Source organism: Marmota monax, unplaced genomic scaffold, assembly GCF_021218885.2.
Source record: "Marmota monax isolate L192 unplaced genomic scaffold, Marmota_monax_Labrador192_F-V1.1 WCK01_AAM20220418_F8-fsc00048, whole genome shotgun sequence".
Lineage (NCBI taxonomy): Eukaryota > Metazoa > Chordata > Mammalia > Rodentia > Sciuridae > Marmota > Marmota monax.
In genome coordinates, this window is record NW_026694895.1 from 4,443,969 (window position 1) to 4,457,589 (window position 13,621).

A 13,621-nucleotide genomic window follows, 5' to 3' on the forward strand; every position below is an offset into this window, starting at 1 on the left:
GAATTTTAAAAGCTACAAGAGAAAGGAAGCAGATTACATTTAGGGGTAAACCAATCAGGATAGCAGCTGATCTTTCAACACAGACTCTGAAGAGAGAAGATCCTGGAACAACATATTTCAAACGCTGAAAGAAAGTGGGTTCCAACTAAGAATTGTGTATCCAGCGAAATTAAGCATCAGGATGGAAGATGAAATTAAAACCTTCCATGATAAACAAAAGTTAAAAGAATTTGTAGCTAGAAAACCAGCTCTTCAAAAAATCCTCGGCAAAACATTACAGGAAGAGGAAATGGAAAATAACAATGAAAACCAACAGTGGGAGGTAGTACAGTAGAAGGAAAAAATAATCAAAGAGGAAAAAAACCATGTTAGTAACATAAATAAACAAATATGGCTGGAAGTACAATCCATATCTCAATAATAACCCTAAATGTTAATGGCTTAAACTCATCAAGAGACACAGGCTAGTAGAATGGATAAAAAAAAAAAGATCCAACAATATGCTGCCTACAGGAGATGCATTTGATAGGAAAAGACATACATAGGCTGAAGGTGAAAGGTTGGGAAAAATCATATCACTCAACTGGACCTCGGAAACAAGCAGGAGTGTCCATACTCATATCAAATAAAATAGACTTCAAGCCAAAGTTAATCAAAAGGGATAAAGAAGGACACTACATACTGCTCAAGGGAACCATACACCAACAAGACATAACAATCATAAATATATATGCCCCAAACAATGGTGCAGCTATGTTCATCAAACAAACTCTTCTCAAGTTCAAGAGTCTAATAGACCACCATACAATAATTATGGGAGACTTCAACACACCTCTCTCAACACTGGACAGATCTTCCAAACAAAAGTTGAATAAAGAAACTATAGAACTCAATAATACAATTAATAACCTAGACTTAATTGACATATATAGAATATAACACCCAACATCAAGCAGTTACACTTTTTTCTCAGCAGCACATGGATCCTTCTCAAAAATAGATCATATATTATGTCACAGGGCAACTCTTAGACAATATAAAGGAGTAGAGATAATATCATGCATCTTATCTGATCATAATGGAATGAAACTGAAAATCAACGATAAAAGAAGGAAGGAAAAATCATGCATCACTTGGAGAATGAACAATAGTTTACTGAATGATCAATGGGTTACTGAAGACATCAAGGAGGAAATTAAAAATTCTTAGAGATAAATGAAAACACAGACACAACATATCGGAATCTATGGGACACAATGAAAGCAGTTCTAAGAGGAAAATTCATTGTGTGGAGTTCATTCCTTAAAAAAAGAAAAAACAAACAAATAAATGATCTCACACTTCATCTCAAAACCCTAGAAAAAGAAGAGCAAAACAACAGCAAAAGAAGTAGAAGGCAAGAAATAATTAAAATCAGAGCTGAAATCAATGAAATCGAAACAAAAGAAACAATTGAAAAAATTGACAAAACTAAAAGTTGGTTCTTTGAAAAAATAAATAAGATCGACAGACCCTTAGCCATGCTAATGAAGAGAAAAAGAGAGAGAACTCAAATTACTAGCATACGGGATGAAAAAGGCAATATCACAACAGAAACTTCAGAAATACTGAAGATAATTAGAAATTATTTTGAATCCTTATACTCAAATAAAATAGAAGATAGTGAAGGCATCGATAAATTTCTTAAGTCATATGATCTGCCCAGATTGAGTCAGGAGGATATAGACAACCTAAACAGACCAATATCAATTGAGGAAATAGAAGAAGCCATCAAAAGACTACCAACTAAGAAAAGCCCAGGACCAGATGGGTATAGAGAAGAGTTTTACAAACCTTTAAAGAAGAACGAATACCAATAACTTTCAAGCTATTTCAGGAAATAGAAAAAGAGGGAGAACTTCCAAATTCATTCTACGAGGCCAAAATCACCCTGATTCCTAAACCAGACAAAGACACTTCAAAGAAAGAAAACTACAAACCAATATCTCTAATGAACATAGATGCAAAAATCCTCAATAAAATTCTGGCAAATCGGATACAGAAACATATCAAAAAGATCGTGCATCGTGATCAAGTAGGATTCATCCCTGGGATGCAAGGCTGGTTCAATATATGGAAATCAATAAATGTTATTCACCACATCAATAGACTTAAAGATAAGAACCATATGATCATCTAGATAGATGCAGAAAAAGCATTCGGCAAAGTACAGCATCCCTTTATGTTCAAAACTCTAGAAAAACTAGGGATAACAGGAACATACCTCAATATTGTAAAAGCAATCTATGCTAAGCCTCAGGCTAGCATCATTCTGAATGGAGAAAAATTGAAGGCATTCCCTCTAAAATCTGGAACAAGACAGGGATGCCCTCTCTCACCACTTCTGTTCAACATAGTTCTCAAAACACTGGCCAGAGCAATTAGACAGATGAAAGAAATTAAAGGCATAAAAATAGGAAAAGAAGAATTTAAATTATCACTATTTGCAGATGATATGATACTATATCTAACAGACCCAAAAGGGTCTACAAAGAAACTACTAGAGCTAATAAATGAATTCAGCAAAGTGGCAGGATATAAAATCAACATGCATAAATCAAAGGCATTCCTGTATATCAGTGACAAATCTTCTGAAATGGAAATGAGAACAACCACCCCATTCACAATATCCTCAAAAAAAAAAATATTTGGGAATCAACCTAACAAAAGAAGTGAAAGACTTATACAATGAAAACTACAGAATCCTAAAGAGAGAAATAGAAGATCTTAGAAGATGGAAAAATATACCCTGTTCATGGATAGGTAGAACTAACATCATCAAAATGGCAATTTTACCAAAAGTTCTTTATAGGTTTAATGCAATGCCAATCAAAATCCCAACGGCATTTCTTGTAGAAATAGAGAAAGCAATCATGAAATTCATATGGAAAAATAAAAGACCCAGAATAGCAAAAACAATTCTAAGCAGGAAAGGTGAATCAGGTGGTATAGCGATACCAGACTTCAAACTATACTACAGACCAATAGTAACAAAAACAGCATGGTACTGGTACCAAAACAGGCGGGTGGACCAATGGTAAAGAATAGAGGACACAGAGACCAATCCACAAAATTACAACTATCTTATATTTGATAAAGGTGCTAAAAGCATGCAATGGAGGAAGGATAGCATCTTCAACAAATGGTGCTGGGAAAACTGGAAATCCATATGCAACAAAATGAAACTGAATCCCTTTCTCTCGCCATGCACAAAAGTTAACTGAAAATGGATCAAAGAGCCTGATATCAAATCAGAGACTCCGCGTCTGATAGAAGAAAAAGTTGGCTCCGATCTACATATTGTAGGGTCAGGCTCCAAATTCCTTGATAGGATACCCATAGCACAAGAGTTAATAACAAGAATCAACAAATGGGACTTACTCAAACTAAAAAGTTTTTTCTCAGCAAAAGAAACAATAAGAGAGGTAAATAGGGAGCCTACATCCTGGGAACAAATTTTTACTCCTCACACTTCAGGTAGAGCCCTAATATCCATAGTATACAAAGAACTCAAAAAATTAAACAATAAGAAAAGAAATAACCCAATCAATAAATTGGCCAAGGACCTGAACAGACACTTCTCAGAGGAGGACATACAATCAATCAACAAGTACATGAAAAAATGCTCACCATCTCTAGCAGTCAGAGAAATGCAAATCAAAACCACCCTAAGTTACCATCTTACTCCAGTGAGATTGGCAGCCATTATGAAGTCAAACAACAACAAGTGCTGGCGAGGATGTGGGGAAAAGGGTACACTTGTACATTGCTGGTGGGACTGCAAATTGGTGAGGCCAATTTGGAAAGCAGTATGGAGATTTCTTGGAAAGCTGGGAATGGAACCACCATTGGAACCAGCTATTCCCCTTCTCGGTCTATTCCCTAAAGACCTAAAAAGAGCATACTACAGCTATATTGCTACACCGATGTTCATAGCAGCACAATTCACAATAGCTAGACTGTGGAACCAACCTAGATGCCCTTCAATAGATGAATGGATAAAAAAAAATGTGGCATTTATACACAATGGAGTATTACTCTGCACTAAAAAATGACAAAATCATGGAATTTGCAGGGAAATGGATGGCATTAGAGCAGATTATGCTAAGTGAAGCTAGCCAATCCCTAAAAAACAAATGCCAAATGTCTTCTTTGATATAAGGAGAACAAGTAAGAACAGAGCAGGGAGGAAGAGCATGAGAAGAAGATTAACGTTAAACAGGGACGAGAGGTGGGAGGGAAAGGGAGAGAGAAGGGAAATTTCATGGAAATGGAAGGAGACCCTCAGTGTTATACAAAATTACATATAAGAGGATGTGAGGGGAAAGGGAGAAAAAAAAACAAGGGAGAGAAATGAATTACAGTAGATGGGGTACAGAAAGAAGATGGGAGGGAAGGAGAGGGGAGGGGGGATAGTAGAGGATAGGAAAGGCAGCAGAACACATCAGACACTAGTATGGCAATATGTAAAACAGTGGATGTGTAACCGATGTGATTCTGCAATCTGTATAATGGGTAAAAATGGGAGTTCATAACCCACTTGAATCAAATGTATGAAATATGGTATGTCAAGAACTATCTAATGTTTTAACAACCAATAATAAAAATTTTTAAATAATGAAGTTGACCATAAAGAAAAGATGTTAAGAAAGCATCCATGACCAGAATATTCAATAAATATGGAATAACATAAAGAGGTCAAAGTTTCCAGGAGTGGTGGCATATGCCTTAAACCCAATGACTCAGGAGGGTAAGGCAGGAGGACTGCAAGTTCAAAGCCAGTGTAGGCAAGAGTGAGGCACTAAGCAACTCATGGGACCCTATATCCAAATAAAAATACAAAATAAGGCTGGGAATGTGTCTCAGTGTTTGAATGACCCTGAATTCATTCCCTGGTCAAAAATAAAGAAAGAAAGAAACAAAGAAAAAAAAAGTCAAATTTAAGAATTGCTGAGGTAGATGAAATCCCTAAAATACTAGCTAAAGAGAAACACCATCTTTTCAATGAAATAATATTAGAAAAATTTCCAAATCTTAAGAATGAGGTGAAAATTTAAATGAGAGGCATATGAAACTCTAAATTTTTAAAATATATTTTATATTTTTATAAATATTTTATATTTATATAAAATCCCAATAGATTCACTCCAAGAAGCATTATAATGAAAATGCCTAATACACAGAATAAGGATAGAATTTTAAAAGCTGCAAGAGAAAAATTTAGTGGTAAACCAGTAAAGAATTCAACTGATTATTAAGCAAGACCCTAAAATCCAGCAAGTCTTGGAATAATATATACCAAGCTCTGAAAAAAAAATGGACACTACTCAAGAATACTATGCCCATCAAAATTGAAGAATACTATGCCCAGCAAAACTGAAGATGATATAAAAACCTTCATGATAAGCAAAGTTCATAACTAGAAAGCCTGTACTAAAAACATACTCAATAAAATATTTAATAAAGAATAATGAAAGATAAAATGAAAAACATCATATGAATGAATTATATAAGAATTGTCAAATAAGAGATAATCAAGTAGATTTAAACATTAAAAATATATCCCAATGGGCTTCTCACTCTCAAGATAGCCCACATTCTTCCTTGAATATGTATCTACCTTCCTAAATAAACTTCTGCCTATGCCTTAAAAAGAAGAAAGAAATACATCAAATGGCATAAAAGGGCTAGAGATATATCTCTGTTGGTAGAATGCTTACCTCACATGTACAAGGCCCTGGGTTCAATCCCCAGCAACACACACACACACACACACACACAAATGGCACAAAATAAATAAAGAGCATCTCTTTCTAATAATGTTTAATTTGAAGTGTCTAAACTCTTCAATAAAAAGACACAGTTTGGCAGTTTGGCTTAAAAAAAACCCAAAACACTCAGCAATATGCCATTTTCAAGAGTCTGTTCTCACAAGCAAAGACGTACACAGACTGAAGGTGAATGGATGGAAAAGATATACCATATAAATGGCACAAATAAACAAGCAGGGATAGCTGTTCTCATATCAAAGTGGATTACAAGCCAAAATTAATCAAAAGAGACAACGTAGGTCATTTCATACTGCTTAAGGGAATCATACAGCAACGAGATATAATGATGGTAAATATTTATGCCCCAAACAATGGTGAATCTACATACATAAAACAAACCCTTCTCAATATTAAGACCAATTAGACCATAATAAAATAACACTGGATCACTTTGGTACAACTCTATCACCACTAGATAGATCATGCAAATATAAGCTAACATTCTACCATACTTAAAATATGATTAATAATATTGGCTTTACATACATCTATAGAATATTTCATCAATCAATGGTTGAATTCATTTTCTTCTCAGCAGCACATGGAACCTTTGCTAAAATAGACCATATTTTAGGTTACAAAGCAAAACTTAAGCAAATACAAAAATAAAGTTAATACCTGCATTCTGTCAGACCATAATGGGATGAAATTAGAAATCAATAAGATATAAAATATAAACCACTCTCACACCTGGAGATTAAATTATGAAATTAGAGGAAACATAAAAAATTCTTAGAAGTAAATGAGCATAGTGATACAACATATCAAAATCTCCAAGACAGCATTAAGGCAGGTGTAAACTGAAAGTTTATAGCATTGAGTTCACACATCAAAAGAATAGAGATTTACCAAACTGTTGCGACCCCTCGCCGGCAAGGGAAAACACGACACAGGATTCTTCTTTCAGCAGTTTATTCAGGCCTTGATTCATGTATCATCTTCTAGCGACCCCCCGCCGAGCGCCCAAGCATAGCCTAATAAAGCTTACTCAAGTCCAATCCAAAGCTGCCACGTGGGGTTTTCTCATAGGGTGTTGAGGGACAGCGCGCCAACTTTCCCTAATAAGGAGTTGTTTACCAAGATCCACGACGGAGACCAGCGCCATCTTCTAATGGCGGCAACGGTCTACAAACACGGCTCACCACACCAAACAAATAATCTAACATGACATCTCAAGGTCTTGGAAAAAAAGTAGAATAAACCAATACCAAAAATCAGGAGAAGACAGGAAATAATTAAAACCAGAGTAGAAATCAATGTAATTGAGGATAAAAGAACAATAAAAATATCAATGAAACAAATAGTTTTTGAAAGGATCAAAAAGCTTGATAGACACTTAGGAAAATTAGCTAAAAGAGAGAACACACAAAATAACAAAAATCAAAATGAATAAGGACATAAACTACTGAAATCTGGATGATCACCAGAAACTGTTTTGAAATTTTATACTCTATAAGTAAGCTAGAAAATCTGGAAGATATTGACAAATTCCTAGAGACATACAACCTACCAAAATTGAACCATAAAGTTATTAAAAACTTATCAGATAAATATCAAGTAATGAAATTGAAGTAACCATCAAAAATCATACAAGTAAGGAAACACCAGAACTGGATGGTTTCTCAGTTGAGTTATATCAGACCCTTAAAGAAGAATTACTAAGAGTGCCCCTCAAATTATCTAATGAAATAAAAAAGGAGGGAATATTGCCAAACACATATTATGAAGCCATTATCACCCTGACACTCAAACCAGACAAAGACATATCAAAGAAAGAAAACTTCAGGACAACATTCCTGATGAAGAAATATACAAAAATTATTAATAAAATATTAGAAAATCACATACAAAAACACATTAAAGGGTGAGTGTACCACGATCAAGTAGGTTTCACCCTAGGGATGCAAGGTTGTTTAAACATGGAAATCATAAATATGGAAACCAATAAATGTAATTGACCATATAAGTAGAGTCAAGGTATAATTATCTCAATACATGCAGAAAAAGCATTTGACAAATTTCAGCATCCAATCGTGCTTAAAACACCTGAAAAACTATGGACAGAAAGAACCTATCTCAACATTTTAAAGTCTGAATATGACAAACCCAAGGCCAACATTATACTGAATGGAGAAAAATCAAAATATTTCCTACAAAAAAAAAAAAAAAAAGAATGAGTGAGACAAGAATGACCACTTTTACCACTCCTATTCAAAATAGTCCTTAAAAATATAGCCAGAGCAATTATGAAAGAGAAGGAAATTAGAGGGATATGAATAGGAAAAGAGAGCTCAAATTATCTGTTTGCTGATGACATAATCCTATATTTAGAAGACCCAAAAGAAGAACTCCACCAGAAGATTTTGATATCTCATAAATGAATTCAGAAAAGCAGCAGGATATAAAATCAACACTCCTAAATCAAATGTATTTTTATGTGCCCGTTGAAAAAGAAATTAGGAAAACAATCTTATTCACAGTAGCCTCAAAAAAAAAAAAAAACCACTTGGAAATCAATCTAACAAAAGACATGAAGGACCTCTATAATGAAACCTGAAACCTATAGAACACTAAGGAAAGAAAGTGAAGACCTTAGAAAATGGAAAGACCTTTCATGTTAGGTTTGGATATTATCAAATGGTCATACTACCAAAAATGCTATACAGATTCAATGCAATTCCCATAAAAATTCCAATAAAATTCTTCGCAGATCTAGAAAAATCAGTTCTGAAATTAATTTGGAAAAATAAGAGACCTGGAACAACCAAAGTAAGAAAAATGAAGTTGAAGGCATCTCAATACCAGAGCTCAAATTATATTACAGAGCTATAATTCCCCAAACAGCATAGTGCTGGTACCCAAACAGACATGAAGACCAGTGGAGTAGAAGACACAGAGACAAACCTACTTAAATATAATTGTCTGATACTATACAAAGTTGTCAAAAAAATCTTAGAGGATGATAACCTTTTTAACAAATGGTGCTAGGAAAACTGGAAATCCATAAGTAGTAGAATGAAATTTAACCCTTATTTCTCAACCTCTATGAAAGTAAACTCAAAGTGGATCAACATTCAAGGAATTAAATCAGAAACTCTGCAATTGTTAGAAGAAAATGGAGGCCCAATTCTCCAATATGTCAGCTCAGGAACTATCTTCCTTAACAAGACTCCTAAAGCACAAGGAATAAAATTAAAAAGTGGGATGGTATCAAATTAAAAAGTTTCTTCACTGCAAAAGAAATAATAAAATCAAGAGAGAGCCTACAAAATGGGAGAAGATCTTTTCACCTGCTCCTCAAATAGGGCATTAATACCCAGAATATACAATGAACTCAAAAAACTTAACACCAAAAATAACAAATAAATAAATAAATAGATAGATAGATAGTAGATAGATAGATAGATAACCCAATCAATAAATGAGCAAAGGAACTAAACAGACACTTCTCTAAAAAAAGAAATACAATTAGTCAACAGAGATATGAAAAAATGTTCAACATATCTAGTAATTAAAGAAATTGTAATCAAAATTATATTGAAATTTCTTCTCACTGCATTCAGAATGGCTAATGCTAAGAATATAAAAAATAATAAATGCTGGAAATGAAGTGGTTAAAAGGGTACACTCATACATTTTTGGTGGGACTGAAAATTTGTGCAATCACTCTGGAAAACAATGTGGGAATTCCTCAAAAATGAAAACTGTAACCACAATATGGCCCAATTTGTCCCACAACTTGGCATATATGCAACAAATTTAAAGTCAGCTTACTACAGTGACACAGCCATTAAATGTTTACAGTAGCACAATCACAATAGCCAAGTTATGAGACAACCTACATCCCTTCAACAGATGAATGAATAAAGAAAATTTGGTATATATGTGCAATGAAATATAACTCAGCCATAAAGAACTACTTTATAACAGTTGCTTGTAAATGGTTGGAACTGGAGACTATCTTACTAAGTGAAATAAGCCAGTCCCAAAAAATATAAGATAGATATTGTTGTGGTTTAGATGTGGTATTCCCCAAAAACTCACTTGTAAGACATGAAAAAAGTTCGGAGGAGAAATGATTGGGTTATAAGTGTCTTAATCAGTGAATTAATCTCCTGATATGCATTAACTGAAGGGTAATTGATGGTAGGGTGTGGCTGGAGGGGGTGGTTGGGGTGTGGCTTCAGGGTATATATTTGTATCTGGCAAGTGGAAATCTCTCTTTCTGCCTTCTGATCATGATGTGAGCTGCTTCCCTCCATTATACTCTCCTGTCATGATGTTCAGCCTCACCTCAAGCCCCAAGGAATTGAGTGGCGTGCTATGTGTTAAGACCTCTGAAACCATGAGCCCCCAAATAAGCTTTTTCTCCTCTACAATTGTTCTGGTCAGATCTTTTAATCATCACAGCGAAAAAGCTGACCAAAGCAGATGTTTTCTCTGATATGAGAAAACTAATCCAAAATAAGTAATGGAAAAAAAGAAAAGAAAGATTGAGTGAGAGATAAGGGGGGGTAGGAAATTTCATCAAAATAGAGGAAAGATCAGTAAACAAAAGAGATTGAGCACGAGGAGGAATGGGAGGAGGCAAAATGGAAGAACAGTGGAATGAATCTGACTGAATATACCACAGTGAATACCAACATAAAGTACATCCACAAGACACTAATTAAAAAAAATCTATAGATGAATTGCATGAAGATAAGAAGAGGGAGGGGAACAGAGAGAGGAATGAGGAGGAGGAAATGCTGGGGACTGAATTAGAGTGAATTATATTCCGTGCTTTTATGATTATGTCAGAAAGTATCCTTACATTATATATAACTAAAAAGATTCAATAAAAAGTAAATTATGGATATTTTTAAGAATAAAATGTTATAACAAAAATTTTAAAAGGTACTAAGTGTTAAACCTGAAACTATTAAACTACTAGAAGAAAAGATAGGGGGAAAACTTCAGGACATTGGAATGGACATGGATTTTGTAGACAAAACCTCAAAAGTACAGGAAGCAAAAGCTAAAACAAACAAATGGGATTGCAGCCAATTAAAAATCTGGTGCACAGCAAAGGATACAATCAACAAAATGAATAAACAACCTACAGAATTTAGGAAAATATAAATTGTGTATATATCTGACAAGAGGGTGTTATATCCGGAATATATCAGGAACAAAGAAAGTCAATAGTAAATGAACGAATAATCTGATTTAAAAATGGGAATAGATATAACGAAATATTTCTCTAAAAAAGACAAATGAACAAAAGGTATATGAAAAATGCTCAATACCACTAATAATCAGGGAAATGCAAATTAAAACCATAATGAGATATCACCTCACACCAGTAAGAATGACTGTTATCCAAAAAAACAGGATAACAAGTGCTGACAAGGATGTGGACAAAAGAAAATCCTTGCACACTAGTATGTTGCGTATGTCATTTAGTACAGCCATTGTGGAAAACGGTATGGAGTTTCCTCAAAAAATCAAATTAGAACTATCGTATTGTCTAGCAACTCCACTCATGGGTATGTATCCAAAGGAAATAAAACTATCAAAGAGACATCTGCACTATCTGTTTATTGCAACACTATTTACAATACACAAGAAATGGAAACAACTTGATGTCTGTCAACTGATGAATTGATAAAGAAAATGTGCTAACTATACACAATGGCATACTATTTAGCCATATAAAGGAGCAAAATCCTGTCATTTGAAACAATGCAGATGAAACTGTAAATCATTATGTTAAGTGAAATAAGTCAGAAACAGAAACACCACATGATCTCATTCATATGTGGAATCTAAAAATGTTCATCTCATAGAAATTGAGAGTAGAATGAAGGTTACCAAAAGCTGGGGAAAAAGGGTAAGGGAAGGATATGAAATATTTGGCAATGTATATCAAGTTATGCTTAGAGAGAAGCAAAAAACTCTGTTGTACTATTTGCACAATGTGATGACTGTAGATAATGTACTGCATATTTCAAAAAGCTAGGAGGGAGAATTTTGAAAGTTTTTACCACAAAGAAATGGCAAATGAGGAGACATATTCAACTTGATTTAAACATTATACAATGTGTGTGTGTATATATATATATATATATATATATATATATTTAAAATTAAATGCTACTCCAATAAATAGACAACTCATGTATTGAAAACTACATGGGACCCCGTTAATATAGACAACTCATGTTTTTAATGTGTAAGTTAAAAATGAATAAAAGAGGAAACAAAATAAAGAAGTCTCCTGGTGCTTGTCATAAGCTGTATTCTTACAATGACAGTAGAGAAAGAGGAGGTAGAATGATCATTTCCCACATGTATACCTCAGCTCAAGGCTTGTGCCTGGTCTATAAGTAGGACACGAAAATATTAACTAATGTTTTAATATCTAGAAATTTTTTAATCAAGTTTTTTTGTATTTTTAAATTTTAAGTGAGATTTAATTTGAGTTTAATAACCTAGATCTTAAAAACAAATATATTCATTTTCTTGGATATTTTTAAGTTTCAAGATTATAGCTGCCCATGATTTGTTTCTTGTTTTCCTGACTGAAATGGAATTTAGCTCTTTGACACTGACAACTAAAAAGACACTACATAACAAAAAAAAAATTCTACCTTCTGAAATGACGAAGTAGTCTGCCAAAGAGGTATCATAATACATATAGCATTAACAGAAGCAATTTAATTAGAAGAGAAAATCTACAAGAACTGTGGGAGAGTTCACTCATGTGATTGATAAGTCTCTAAAATATTACCCATTTAACATTTTTAAAATTTTACCCTCATTCTTGTAAGTACTATAGAGAAATGTGATATATTTTGGGGACACAATACACAGAAATACTCTCTTTCATTTTACCTGCCAGGATAGGTTACTAGTTTTTTGATGCAAAGATTTGGGTTTTATCTTAGTACATAACATATGATATGCAGAAGCTATTTTCTTATGTGGAAAAATGTAACAACAAGTTAACACTGTTGTCCAGCTTTGGAGACGATTTTCTAGATCAAAATTGTTTTCAGTTAACTCTGATTTCAGAAGTGAGAGAACAGAGGGAAGGAGCAATAAGAGGCAGTAAAACTTGCTTTGTCATTTGGAGGACTTTCAGTTGAGATATTCGGCTGTACTATTTATTATAGAGTTAAAAAACTAAGTTTTAGATTGCCTAATAATGTGCTGTTTCTACAAGATATGCTGGGTTTGGACTGCAAAGATAAAGAGCAAGAACATTTTTATCTCAAAGAACAATATTGGAAATGCATAGCTTAACAAAAAATGCATAGAACCTATTTTTAAAAATCTACAAAATATTACCTTAGAACACTAAGGTTGAGTTAGATAAATGAAAAAGGTCTATTACTATGTTTCTCTGAGGAAGCAAATGTAAATATTTCATTTCTTCCCTAGATTGCACAACTCTTCTAGAGAACCATTTAGCAATACATATTGAATGCCTTAACAAAATACCAATTTTTTTTGTAGAAATTTCTCTTGAAGTCAGAGGATAAGATACAGATAAATAACCATGGTATATGAAGATTACTTTAATAATCAATAGAAACAGACATTATATAAACTTGAATATGCCCATAAAAAGCTTTAATATGTAATCATAAAAAATGATGTCTGGAAAATTTGTGAAGCTGTAAAACTTTTCAGCATGAATTTTCAATGATAAAAGCAAGTTTTATTGTCTTCCCACCATATCCACAGATTTTGCATCCATGGATTTA

At 33.6% G+C, this 13,621-nt stretch overlaps 1 non-coding gene across 1 annotated transcript; it reads left to right on the forward strand.

The window, feature by feature from the left end:
- Positions 1–12,123: 12,123 nt before the first annotated feature.
- On the forward strand, positions 12,124–12,249 carry LOC124080904 (small nucleolar RNA SNORA51). Its single transcript, XR_006847901.1, has one exon. It is a non-coding gene; the product is annotated as a small nucleolar RNA SNORA51 (small nucleolar RNA).
- Positions 12,250–13,621: the final 1,372 nt, after the last annotated feature.